This window comes from Haliotis rubra, unplaced genomic scaffold, assembly GCF_003918875.1.
Source record: "Haliotis rubra isolate DU_JTF1 unplaced genomic scaffold, ASM391887v1 Scf754, whole genome shotgun sequence".
Lineage (NCBI taxonomy): Eukaryota > Metazoa > Mollusca > Gastropoda > Lepetellida > Haliotidae > Haliotis > Haliotis rubra.
Window position 1 is genome coordinate 324,526 of NW_025767473.1, and position 14,789 is coordinate 339,314.

General features: G+C 38.4%; 1 protein-coding gene across 3 annotated transcripts in view; it reads right to left on the bottom strand.

Moving 5' to 3' along the window:
• Positions 1–14,789, bottom strand: part of LOC124260204 (trichohyalin-like) — a 151,926-nt gene that overhangs the window by 109,014 nt on the left and 28,123 nt on the right. For all 3 annotated transcript variants that reach the window (XM_046694467.1, XM_046694466.1, XM_046694465.1), the window contains exon 2: positions 894–975. The gene's annotated coding sequence lies outside the window, so the exon portion shown is untranslated. The remainder of the gene's footprint in view (positions 1–893; positions 976–14,789) is intronic.

Sequence of the window (14,789 nt, forward strand, 5' to 3'; positions counted from 1 at the left end):
GCAGCATTGATCAACATGATGCACGACATACCAGTTTGTTTGTTTGTTGTTTAACAACCCACTCAGCAATATTCTAGCTACACGAAGGTGGTCTGTAAAAACTCTGGTCCTGACAATCCAATGACTGACACCATGAGAATAAATCTATGCAATCAGGATACGATGACGTGTCAACCAAGTCAGCGAGCCTGACCACCCGATCCTGTTAGTCGCCTCCAACAACAAGCATGGGTTGGTGAAGGTCAACTCTAGCCCAAATCTTCATGACATACCAACTGAGCAAGGTCACAACATTGACAGATGCTCTTCCCAGATGATCATTTTTGTCCATAATCATTGCAGCTAGCCAATCAACATATTCACCCAAACACACACAAGATATAGATGACCTATGCTCAACAATATTCCTCTGGGAAATTCAGACTGTGTAAAGTTGATAGATATAGCAGTTGCCCCGAGATCATACCAACAGACTTCAAAAGGAAGTGCCAATTATTACCCTGCTGGCACTGAGAACTAGGGGAAAAATCAAGGATTGGTTGGCTCAGGGTCTTAGTTAGGTCTTAGTTGTCACTTATTGAAACCACATTTTGAAATAGAATCCTGGGCCTTGATTGTCGGAGTTCTCTTAGCGCTAAGATAGTAGTAAGTGCCATATATTAACATTAACTTACAACTATCTTAGCGCTAAGAGAGCTTCGAAAATCTAGGCCCTGTCTCTATCAAAAGTACCAGGGTCCCCACTCCAAAAGAATATAACAATATAACAAACATTCTCCCTGGCTAAAGCAAACAGTCTCTGATACAAAAGCTTAATGTCACTGACACCCTCTGACAATTTAATTATCACCTGTACAAGGAACAGTGTTAGAGGCTAGGAAGTGAAGCTGTACCTGTAACAGATCCTGACTTGACTCCATCGTCGTCACTCCACTCCCCATCAGCGTCGGTGCCATCCATCCTGCCTTCCTACGCCTGTAAACAAAGTCACATGATTGTTAGTTAGGTCATACACGTCAATTCTGAACAGAAGTCTCACACGTTCAATTCTGAACAGAAGTCTTACAGTTTTCAACAAAAGTTCATCCTCCAATAGTTTTCAACTAATGTTTATCCTAAAATAGATTTCAACTACGGTTCTTTGCTAAATATTTTCATTGCATTAGGAAGATATTACAGCTGCAATGATTCAGTTTGATTCATCAAAAAATCAAAACTGACACCTTAGTTTCGATTTTCGATTCAATATTTGAATACCTATTAAAACTATTTCCGCATAGCCAGAATGTAATTTTGACTCCAACTCCAATGAATTTCACTCTAAAAAAGCCAACTCTGAGAGTTAAATAAAATCTGATGTTTTACTTGTATGAAGAATCAAATTGAACATGATAGAAACGAAGGTCCAATATCGAAAATCGAAATGAATCGAGGTCTGGGTGAATTCTTGCAGCCCTAGTAGATATGTTTATGTCACAACTGATTATAATTAGTAGTCATGCACACAAAACATCTTTTCAGAAGAGACACTATGACGTACACATTCTATTTGAGGATGAAAGTTTTGAATGCACATGATTGCATAGTAACAAGCTCTCATGGCCTTGGGGCAGATCACTTTCATTACTTTGTCTACAGATTTTTGTGAGAAAAAGTATGGCTGCTGCAAAACAAAATAACTTTTTTTAGAATATTTTATGCTCTCCTATTATCTGAAAATGGTGCTGTATGTGTACTGTTAATTGAGCTTAATTATGTTTTGTTTAACTCATTGACTAATGTTCTCTAACTATTGTAGGCATAATATCTGCAGTGAGCACAGATTGATTTATTGACTAATGTTCTCTAACTATTGTAGGCATAATATCTGCAGTGAGCACAGATTGATTTATGTCAATTATGACAAATAAAACAAATGTGAATGCAGCAAAATATCATTGGTGAATTGCATTAATTTTTCTGAAATTTCTACAACAGATGAAATATTCCCCCCCTGCTAAATGCACTTCATTACAGATTTTTACACAACATGCATCTTTATCTGCCAACAAATATTGCAATTTCAATAAAATATTTAGTCAAATCAGGGCTAAACAGTCTATCAAGGGACATAGGCACTTATATATGTCGTGGCACCCAACATGAAACTGATTTAAAGAGATCTCCCATTCAAAGTTGATGCAGGGATGAGGCTCAGCTAACCAGCAGTTACAGCTAACTGGATTGAATTTACTACGTGACTTTGTTTGTCTGCTGATTCAAAGTTAAATTATCAATTAACTTAAATATAACTGTAATTAAACAGAGACAATTTCTAAGTTTACTGATAGCATTTATGTCAATTTATGGAACGTAGGACAAGGGCACAAGATCTTGGAGTAGTCTCCCTTTGAGACTGACACATAGAGAATACTACACGAGGTCTCATTACAATTATACGAAACGAGTGTCCTTCCTATGGTATCTGACCGAGCGAAAGCCATAGGAAGGTCACGAGTTTTGTATAATTCGTATGTAATGAGACCGAGTGTGGTATTATATTTATTACCCACGTCTTACATGCATTAAATTGACAAAATAGCGTATTTTTGATATTTTTATGGTTTCAAACCGAAACCGGTTTCATAAAGAGGTTGCGGAAGAGTTTTGCACTGTAGTACAATATTTGCATGACGTCACACTGTAATGACGTCACTGCCTTAGTAACCAACGTCACGATGCATGTCAGTTGTCATCGCCTCGTACAGCCTCCTACAGTAAACTACTCCGTAGCACCCCGTTTCTTGGTTTGCAGTTGCTTCATTCGGCTAACATCACTGGTGGAAACATTGCGTCAGAATGTGACCTAATTGAGAGGTCATCGGTTATCCAATCAAATCATTAGAATCTCAGGTCAAGTCGTTACGACACAGGTCAACACGATACGACACTCGTGTAACGTACGAGATTAGTATGCAACTACCCATACGTTGACCACGTGGGTAATAAAGTAAAACATGCCATGAAGGGCTTATTGTCTAGCATATGTTGTCTGTGTAAATGTCTACACTAATAATGAATACCTTTTCTGCCCTGGTGACAGGACTGTGTCAGTAGTGTCAAAACATAACTTTGTTGCTGGATGTACACAGACAAATAAGTCTTAAATATAATCGCCAGGGTTTGTGTTCCCTTCCAAGGTCAATACATTCCCATCCAATAGCTGCAGGAGGCAGGCAATCATATTTAGGCCACAATATTTACGGAGATTCTGGTTCAAATAATTTTTGATAGGTTAAAATAACCATTCATTTTTGAAGGTTAATTTTTCATATCTTAATTGACATGAAGTTGTGTCTCTCAGATAAGCAAAACCAAATTAGCATTATTTCTGTTCAAAATGTTTACTATTTACAACCTATTGTGTTGGATGTACACACTAAATTGTAGATCTTTTAAGTAGCACAGAGTGATCAGGCCAACAAAAATGAATTAGAACTGTCAGTGAGTGAGTGCGTGCGTGCGTGCGTGCGCGCGTGCGTGCGTCGTCGCGTGCGTGCGCGCGTGCGTGCGTGCGCGCGTGCGTGCGTGCGTGAGTGAGTGCTTTTGCAGCAATATGACTGCGAGGGACACCAGAAATGAGCTTCACACATTGTACCCATGTGGGGAATCAAACCTTGGTCTTCTACGTGATGAGCAAACGCTTCAACCTCTGGGCTACCCCACCGCCCCTGTCATTTTCTATAGTTGGACCAGTAGGTAGAATTCATAAATAGAAGATGATCAAATGGTCTTGTCCTAATCTGTCCTCACAACCGTGGCATGTTGACAGAGTACATAAGACCTCAATATCTGGCTCTCTCAGGCTTACTTACAGGTTTGTGTTTGACAGGACTGTTGGAAGTAGCAAGCTGACGAAGTCATAAGTCGTGAGTCAACAGAACAGATAAACACAGGCTAACGCACATTTCACTATAAGTGTCAATCTTCACATGGTTGGTTGGTTGGTTTGTTGCTTAACGCTGCATTCAGCAATATTCCAGTTATATGGTGGGGTCTGTAAATAATCAAGTCCGGACCAGACAATCCAGTGATCAACATCATGAGCATCGATCTACTCAATTGGGAACTGATGCATTGCCTACAGCAAACATAAAATGTATAAACTACCTGTGATGTATGTTTTCCATGTATTGCCGCATAACGTACAACAGAAACACATTCATATACTCTGGTAACTCTGCCATAGTATTTCTGTCGATGACTTCCATGACCTTTTCGAAACTAATGATGATGTGGATTAAACATATTTATTTCATGAAAAAAATATATAAAATCATGAACTGGATTGGTCAACAAGCTCAAAAGAACTTATATGAAGACCGTTCCAATATACATAGATATATGAAACAGTATCATGACAAGAAAAGATATGAAAATAGATGTTATGACATGTAGTCAGAAGATAAATACTAGCGTAAAACACAACTTTGCAGATTCTGATACCTTTGTCTGGACATATGAAACAAATGTATCAAAAGCAAATTCAACTTATAAAGTTGAAAAATAACGCAATGAAAAAGGCTGTGAAATCGAGTTCAAACGTTTCACTGATTTTCCCCAGACATTTCTGGGGAAAACGGGTTTCAACAGCTGGGCTGCGCTCATAGCAAGTGCTAAGTAAATAGGTTCATGCGCAGCTTGGAAGCCGGGTTGTCGGGTGAATACTTCCGTGAAGTCTTTGGTGTGAGCTATTTTTCTAATGTTTTGTTGATCTCTCACAGGCATGAGCTTTTATATGTTATGACAGTAAATTAACTGTTTATATAATTTCATTTGTCTATTTCACCACCACGTTCTTCTTATGACACTTTCTCAGTTTGATACTTAAAAGCAATGTCATTATTTAGCGTTGACAGAATTTCTAACTGTGATATAGATATGTCGTTGTCACAGACAAAAACTCAATGTCTTGTTTTATTGACACCTGTGTGTCTGCCTGCCTGTCTGCTAATGACAATATTCAATACACAGCTGCTATCACTGACCACATGCAATTTGAACTTAACACCAATCAGGCTATACACCATAAACAAAATGCATTGATTTATGGCCCGAAGTTCGTCTCTGTCACATTATGTAATTACACAGACAGGCAGGTGTGATACTTGAACACATGACATGTTGATGTCTGTTGATTGCAAAATGTTATACACAAAAAATGAGCATGTATTTACAAAACCCAACGCTCTCTCTCTATATACACACAATTAGCCGTGAAGGCATCTGCAAATGAAGCAGCCGTTACACTTGAGTGCACACCCACCCGCTTCTGACTGGGTTCGGTATCCCGCTGCTTCGCTTCTTTGGGAAGTAAACTGAAGTACAACAATTTTGCACCTTTTCGATTTGGCGACATGTACTTATAATTTTGTTTATATATTTTTTCGTAATCCAGCAAATGTATATTATATGTCATGAATAAGTGATAATTGTGTTTTAATTATGTTTGATTTTTGGTTGCATGTGACCTTTAAAACATGCAGCGCGCCTTTTTCAATAATAATTGATGAACAGCTTAAACATCATAATAACTGTATCATAAAGACATGATTATCAGCCGAAGTACTTACAACGCTTGCTATGATGCAACACACCGCGTAATTGCGCGGGTATACACCGCCATCCGAGAATGTATGATGTCAGAAAACACATTTTATTTGATTAAATTCAATCCCATTTTCATTCATTAAAATTGTTTACAATAACAACGGAGAATAATGGCATTACCTCATTCCATACAACACCCGCCACCACATGTGAGGGTCCGCTTTTCGCTACGATACCGCGAGAGCACCAATTTACATTTTTCTCAGTAATCACTTAACAGATTACAGCCTTGTCATCCATTGACCCTAAGACTCTGCGTTATTGACTCGTTGAAGTCATATTTGACAATTAATTGCCAACATTTTGTTTTACAATCAAAGTGGCACGCACCGCTGGAAGTCAGTGGTGACTTGTCAAACTGTCTCCCTACGTAAAATGTAGCCAGCCAGGTAACCCAAAGTGCCTAGCAATGCTTATCATTATGTTAAATATGTTCAGAGAAAACATGCATTATACACGATAGCAATATATAAGATCTCTGTTAGAATAACTGCTTGATATATCAATTATTCTGATAATGGAATAGAAATTCTTGGATGTTATATTTTCAGATTGTTTTAAATGAATCACGGGTACATTGGACCAAAACATCGATGTATGCCCAGCTGATTTATTTCCGGGCTTAGTTGAATAACAGGTAGCTGACAGGAACAACAATTGAATTATCATGTCTTGTGATGTTTGATTGCAAGTTTCATGTACATACATCTTTTTTTATTTACAAAGTTTTGTTTTTTTTCACCTCCAACAACAATGCGATATAGTTCTGACTGGGCACAATACACGAAATAGCAGTTTTGTTATGTCCATGGAAAATACGATTTTATTTGGCCTTTTGTTCCACTATGTAATCGTTACTTATAACGCTGGTGTCTAATAACGCTGGGGTCATCCATGGACCCCAAGACCCATTATGGCTTAGGGATGCCTGTATCATGATGGTTGTATACATTTATGGCATTTGTTTAACGATGATGTTATGAAAGCTAACGAGTCAGGAAATTCCTTTCATGTACACGACATGGACACCGGGTGTTTGTAACATGGACTGAAATAATAATACTAAGTTTTAGAGGTAATCGGAAACACCTTAACTAACCACACCTAGATCAGCCATAACAATATGTTATTCACATGTTAGCACTTATAGCTGTTTATACCTGCCTATTTAATAGTGAGTGAGTATGGGTTTATGTCGCCTTTAGCAATATTCCAGCAATATCACGGCAGGGACACTAGAAATAGACTTCACACATACAGTGCACTCTGTCAAACTCGGACTCTGTCTTTCTCGGATTGCTGTATAAACAGGACTGAACTCACGGTCCCGACGTAATCCTTCTTTGTTGTCATAATAAAAAAGTTCTGTATCTCGGACTCTTATTATTTCGGACTTCGGACCAAAGTGTCGGCCCGATAAGGTAGTTACATGTAAAAACACTGCTATATAATTCGGATTGAGCAGGAAGTCCGCTTGGCCAATAAACCCTGAATAAACATTCCGTTGATTGGTTTGTGTATTTTGTCTTATTTACTTAGCAGGAAGTCCGCTTGGCCAAGACCGCGTGGTCAAGCGGTGAACGCTTATTTACCTTTGATGCGTCTAACACCAATTGTAAACTATAATATTGAGCCGATCATGTCAACTCAGTGTCAATGTCACTATGAAAGAAGCGATTTTATTGGATAAAGATTGGTTTCTAATGACGCTTTTTCGCCACAGTCTGCTATAAGGGTCGTGATTGGTCAAAATCAGACACGTGACCTAAGGCAGCCAAACATATTACGGCAATGGATACCGTCCTCGTAAACAAAAAGTTTATATTTAGACAAAAGTTTTGGGTAAAATAATGCTATTCTGAACATATTAGTACCAATGTGGAGAATCGATCTCGGATCTTAGGCATGACAAGTGGACGCTTTAACCAGTAGGTTATCCCACCGCTTTTATATTGAAATTATGGACAGTGTATCTTTCTATCAGCTACTGTTTGTTATAAAATATTCTGTGTAATCGTTCCCTTATAAGAACTTCTGATAGCATCAGAGGGACATTGATATCTCAGTGCTCTGCAATCCAGCATATATAACCACAACGGGCAACTCCATTTAGGCTGTCTGTAATTTTTCTGTGTAACCCTTTTCTCGCCATCCCTATGTGAAAAAATTCATAGTTTCTTTTCTCAATTATCCCCGATGTTGTATAAATTTATGCTCTGAAGAAGTTTTCCCTTGCACACACATAAAAAAACGAAATGAAATTACAGTGGACTCCCTCTAAACGACATCGCTCGGGACCAATGAAAATTGTCGGTTTAGAGGGAGTTATTAGAAACTCATAACAAGCACTTAACATGTGATTTTACCAATCTATGAATCCATTGAACAAGTAATTATCTGTTTGATTGGCATTTTAGAAGTTGGTGAGAAATTAACTTATTAATTAGTTAATCCTATTATGCATACAAACCATGTTTTGGCTGATGCAATCTCTTGTGAAATTACAATGTCGGTTTAGAGGGAGTCAATTTGCACTAAAAACATGGGGGCCGGATCTGAGTGTCAGAATCCGGAATAGAGGGATGTCAGATTAGAGGGAGTTTCTTATATGATATTATATAGGGACAAACTCGAGACCAAATAAATATGTTGGTTTACAGGGAATGTCAGATTAGAGGGATGTCGGTTTCGAGGGAGTCCACTGTAATCCTTCATCTATGGTTTCATTCAATATGTTTCCAAAGCAAAGCGATTCTGTTTACAGAAATTATGTTAGACATTTTTACGAAGTGACCTACAAATTACAATTTCATAGAATATGTTACACAATTAGTTCAAACCTTGTAATATTATTTTTTTGCCCACCTTGTCTTGCAGGTCAAGGTTGGAGACGCGAAACACTTAAAATTGGAATAGCTTACACCAAGGTCGTTTCCAAGTGTATTTCACGATCACATGTTCCAGTTTAATCCGACCTGATATCGGTAAACAACAGAGACAGTAACACCTGAGTGTTATCTAACCCAGTTGATATAACGACCACGTGGACACAGACAACACTGATTGGATAATGATAACACATTTTTATACTTGTACTTAACAGTCAGCAATCAGCATCAGTGTACAGAGTGTCCTAACACACTGTAGTAACCACACAGACATTGTTTAGTTCCAAAGATGACTGACTTCAGAGGCATTTCTTTGTTGCTGATTGTAACTTCACTGATCTGTTGTTGTGGTTGTGAGGAGAGTCTAACGTCTGTCATACAGAGACTGAGCCAGTTCGATAGGAAACTACTTAATAACAAGAAGGAGATCCTTGGTATGGAAGAACATGTACTGAACTTAATTGAGGTTTCAAAGACAGAATTGAGAGCTGAACTAAAGGAAAACATACGAGAGCAAGTGAGAGAAGCCATGATGGAGATTCTACATGGGGATTCTCTTCAAGACATAGTAAAAAGTGAGGTTGTCTCTGAATTGAAGCACTTGAAGAGGGGCTACCATCAGATGAAGACACAAATGCATCATTTCTCAAAATCACTTAAAGGCTTGCAGGACAAGATGGAAGCATTTCAACAATCTAGACCCCAGAAGGCAAATGTTTGGAATGGAAGGGACTCATGTGATGTCTGTGTTAGAGACAAACATAGATTGGAAATAGAACTATATAAGCGAATGTTACTATTACCGATCTCAAGACTGACATCGTTGGGTTGCTGGCAGTGAATGAGACATGTCAGTCTGAAATATCCCAACTGAAACAAGCTCTTGGTGTTCCTGCTTCTCCCGGATCAGTTCAGGATGTTAACACTACATCCAGACCACCTGTGTCAGCGTCAGTGACGACACCCACACCACCTCAGTTATCAACATCCGTGACGACAGTGAGGCCGGAGGAGGAGAAACGTAGGATCCTGATTGCTCCACGTTGGTCATCCACCAACCATCAGTTCCGTCAACTCAACATCCACAGTAACTCCCTCAGTGTCTATCAGCATCTCACCATGAAGTATGTGGCATCTATAGCCTACATAGCAAAGACACAGAAACTCCTCATAGGAGTTTACTCACCTGATAAGATACTGTCATCTACTCTGGACACAAGCTACACGACTGTAGTTAGAGAAGGTGTAGAGACATTTGGCATGGCAGTGGATGAGGAACGAGACATTGTGTTTATGACAACACACAGACCACGATATACAATCAGCCGCATGTCGACACAGGGGAAAGACTTCACTGTCATCACTGACTTATCCAAGTATGGGAGCTGGCCAGCCGGAATTACACTTGACAAGAAACGAAAGAAGATATATGCGTGTAATAGAAAGAAAATGTTCATTCTGACATATGATGGTCAAGGTCTTGCAACATTAGCCAGAGGATCACATATGTATGCTGTGATCTTGGATCAGACGGCAGGGGTGCTGTATTATAACAATGAGAAGAAACTGATGAAGTTGGCAGTGTCCAGTAATGTGAGTACAGAGGTGACCACATTGGATGCCATTCCCTGGAGCATGAGTCTGTATAGAGGCACCATCTACTACGGTAGTTTTAGCCCTGGAAACGTCAACACTGGTTCTGTTGGTGTTGTTGATTTAACCTTTAACACCGTACCATATATCCTGAAGTCAATACCCATGGACAACATTAATGGTTTACATATTGAGTTGATTCCCTAAATCCTAGAATATCTCATGTTTATCGCAGAAGTATTGAAGCTCTGATATGCCCTGCATATCCGATTGATTGTTAAATAGATTTCCAGTGAACGTAGTTTCATGTATTGCTAGTAGCTCCATTGAATATGATGCATGTCACTCCTATAGGATTTAAGCTTTGGATAAAAATTTGACATGAAAATTCCATTTAGGTCCAAAGTCACGGAAACGTTCAGTTAGATTTTATCAGTTCATAGTGAGTGTGAGAGTGAGTTTAGTTTTATGCCGCACTCAGCAATATTCCAGCTATATGGCAACAGTCTGTAAATAATCGAGTCTTGACCACACAATCTAGTGATCAACAGCATGAGCATCGATTTGCCCTATTGGTCAACTAAGTCAGCGAGCCTGACCACCCCATCCCGTTAGTCGCCTCTTACAACAAGCATGGTTTACTGAAGACCAATTCTACCCCGAATCTTCACGGGTATTATCAGTTCATATATACTCCTCACAAAAAGTTAAGCAACACATTTTTTTGTCTCATTACATTTTCATTTTACATTGTCTCATTACATTTACAAATCATCAAAAGCATGTACCCGTGAAACAGTCGAGCAAAATGTGCTGCACTGATTGAGCAAAATGTAAAATTAAAGTTCAAGTCAAGTTTGGATAGTGAAGCCGAGTTCAGTAACGCGTATGGCCACCGTGGTCACGAAAGCAAGCTTCTACAAATGAGCCAGTCAAGTTGCTGTTGTAGGATGTTTAGCCATTCCCTCTGTAACGCCTGCTCAAGGTCATCCAGAGTCTGGGGAGAATATGGAGACTGTAAACACGACTTCCAATAATGTCCCAAGCAAGTTCAATGGGATTAAGATTAGGTGACCTTGCAGGCCAGGCCATATATATGTGATGTTGTTGAAACAACATCATTAACAACTCTTTCTCGATGTGGATGGGCATTACCATCCATAAAAATGAAGTTAGGACCCGCTTGTTGTACCAGAGGAATGATGACAGGTAGGTTTACTGGTAGGTTTTAACCAATCAGACTGCATGAGTGAAATGTGGAGCACATTCATGTCACACATTTTGCATGTTGTTTCTGAGGGTGGTTGTGTTCGGGTGATGTCAATGTTATCAGAAAAATCAATTTGACAGTCACTAAAGGCTATGAATTCTTCGAATATTTACCTTTCAGTAACATGTCGCCAAAAATTGCTATCGAGATTGATAAAGATATTACACTGAAAAAACTGGTTGCTTAATTTTTTGTGAAGAGTATATTAATTTTCCAAATATTGTTTGTATGAGTATTCTTTCCCTATTTATAACGCGTATTGGAAACACTAAATGTTGAATGAAACGTGTGAACATCGGGGTTGTAATTGGTCTTCAGCAACTCATGTGTGTGTATAATGTGTTTCTGTTTGGTCTTCAGCAACTCATGTGTGTGTATCATGTGTTTGGTCAGCAACTATGTGTAATGTGTTTCTGTTTGGTATGTCATGTGTGTGTATAATGTGTTTCTGTTTGGTCTTCAGCAACTCATGTGTGTGTATAATGTGTTTCTGTTTGGTCTTCAGCAACTCATGTGTGTGTAGCAAATGTGTTTCTGTTTGGTCTTCAGCAACTCATGTGTGTGTATAATTGTTTGGTCTTCAGCAACTCATGTGTGTGTATAATGTGTTTCTGTTTGGTCTTCAGCAACTCATGTGTGTGTATAATGTGTTTCTGTTTGGTCTTCAGCAACTCATGTGTGTGTATAATGTGTTTCTGTTTGGTCTTCAGCAACTCATGTGTGTGTATAATGTGTTTCTGTTTGGTCTTCAGCAACTCATGTGTGTGTACAATGTGTTTCTGTTTGGTCTTCAGCAACTCATGTGTGTGTATAATGTGTTTCTGTTTGGTCTTCAGCAACTCATGTGTGTGTATAATGTGTTTCTGTTTGGTCTTCAGCACCTCATGTGTGTGTATAATGTGTAAGCGGAGCCGATATAACGTTAAATTTGCCGCTATATAACCACTGGTATAAGTCCCCAATTCGTCAAACACAGTACAGTTACCCCCATTCTAATCCAGGTCAAAGTTCCTCTAGGTCAAAGGTTAATCATATCACTCCTTCAACTTACACCATCGCCAGAGAAAGTAGTTCCCTTTTCAAACTACACACGTTTATTATGTGCACACAGACTAAATTTGACAATGATGAATAGATCATAGTATTATAGATAAAATGGACGGTTTATGATAAAACCGCCCTCTAGTTACAGAAATGAGTGGCCCACTGATTCCTCAACTACAGGCCATTATCAGTTCTGTTGTCAAATGACCCCATAGCAGGTGACGTCACGCTCCATAATGACGTCATGAACCTTGTTTAATGATCTAACAGTGTTGGGTCAACAGCCCGTTGCGAGTAAGTTGTTTGAACTTAAAATTAAATTTATGATACTGTTTTGTCTTTTTTAACACAAATTCCACCCATTTTAGCTGGATAGGGGGAGTTAATTGACCAATGGTTTCTGCAAATGACAATGTCCTGCGAAACAGCGTTACCCCAATAGTGTAGGGATACATTCAAAGGTTTCGGTGAATCGGTTTTCAAATTGCTACCGTATATGCTGATTATACGGTCAGAAATTTATAGCATTGACTAATCAGAACTCGTGATACATACTAAGTTGAATTAGAATCATGAAATAACAACACATGGCCTATCACTAACACACCTGCCAATAGTCAGGGAAGCCGTGTCTAACTGACTCTTGAGTATGTGGGATTAGCATAAGTTGGCCAGGATATCTGGAGCATACAGGACCAGGCTACACCGCTACACCCATGTCACGTTCCTGGTAAGCGCTGCAGGTATTTATTCTTACAGATAACTGTCTTAGTACAAGCTTGTACATGAGTACACACAGATAACAGAGTGCCATCTTCAGGTTACAGATATATACTAGGCACTGTAGCTCACCTCAATATGTTGTCAACAGATTTTGATAAGTGAGTGAGTTTAGTTTACGCCACTTTTAGCAATATTCCAGCAATATCATGGCAGAGGACACCTGAAATGAGCTTCACACATTGTACCCATGTGGGGAATTGAACCTGGCTCTTCAGCCAGGTGAGCAAACGCTTTAACTACTAGGCTACCCCACCGCACCTCCCAGATTGACACTTATAGTGACATGTGCATAAGCCTGCGTTTATCTGTTCTGTTGACTCACGACTTCTGACTTTGACAACTCGCTAACTTTACTTGCATGTGTTAATATGTCTTTTGTACATGTCCCACCTGTAAATAAGTAAACAGACATTTATTCCCAGAAATAAAATATAATCTTATTTAAAAATCTAAAAAATAATATTTATCTCCACAACAAACCCAAATGGAGCCCAAACCAATGAGGCAATCTAGACTTGCCAGATCTTTCCACACTTGAGTAGGAATCATATTTAATATAATCTTTATTGTCTGGGAGACAATTTACCTAATGATTTTGTAATTGTCATATGCCATAGATATTTGGACAAAATTTACTGAATGGATTGAAGGATACATGGAAAGAAAAATTCACTTAAGTGAAGAACAGATATTATTTGGATTTACAGGTAAACATAATAATCCTCTTAATGTGGTGATAATAATAATCAAATATATGTTGTATAAATGTAGTAAGAAAGCAGTGAAACCTAATTTTATATGGTTTCAAAAGAAGTATTAAAATATTATGAAATCTCAAAATTTATTGCCTTTTCTAATTGTAACTATGCAAGTTTTCATTCTTTCTGGTCATGCTTCCATTTACTTTTTCAAAATACTATAACTGACTGACTGTAACTACATGTATTTTGTATATATGTGTACTATATATATATAAGAGGTAATGTACACATTATGTATTTACATCAACACTATTCACTGTACACTTAAAATACTTTTAATAGAAGAACACAAAGCTGCTGTAATGGAAATTGTAACATAAAAATGGAAAAAAAAAAAGAAAAAGAAAAATTTACCTAATGATGGTACTCTGTACTCTTTGTTTTCCCATTGAAGCTTGTGTGTTTATATCATGAATGTTACCACATACAGTAGAGAGAATCCTAAAACAGTTCAGATCATAAAACAGTGGAGATTCTGAACTGAACATACCATATTTCCTCTAACAAGCGCCCAGGCACTTATTTTTTCAATGGAGTTCCAGTCCCGGTGCTTATTAGAGGCCCAGTGCTTATTAGAGGCCTGGTATCTATTAGAGGAAATATGGTATTCAATAAAATCTCTGCAAAATTGGGAATGTAGAGAACCTCACCAAAGTGTGTTTTTATGTTTAATTTATCCACATGGGTTGTTAAAATCCAACGCTCAGCTCTGATTTGTGGGTCATAGTAATTAGACATTAGATAATGCCAAACTTTGAAATGTAAATCTGTGAAAATTGATTCAGAGATTCCCCTAAGAGA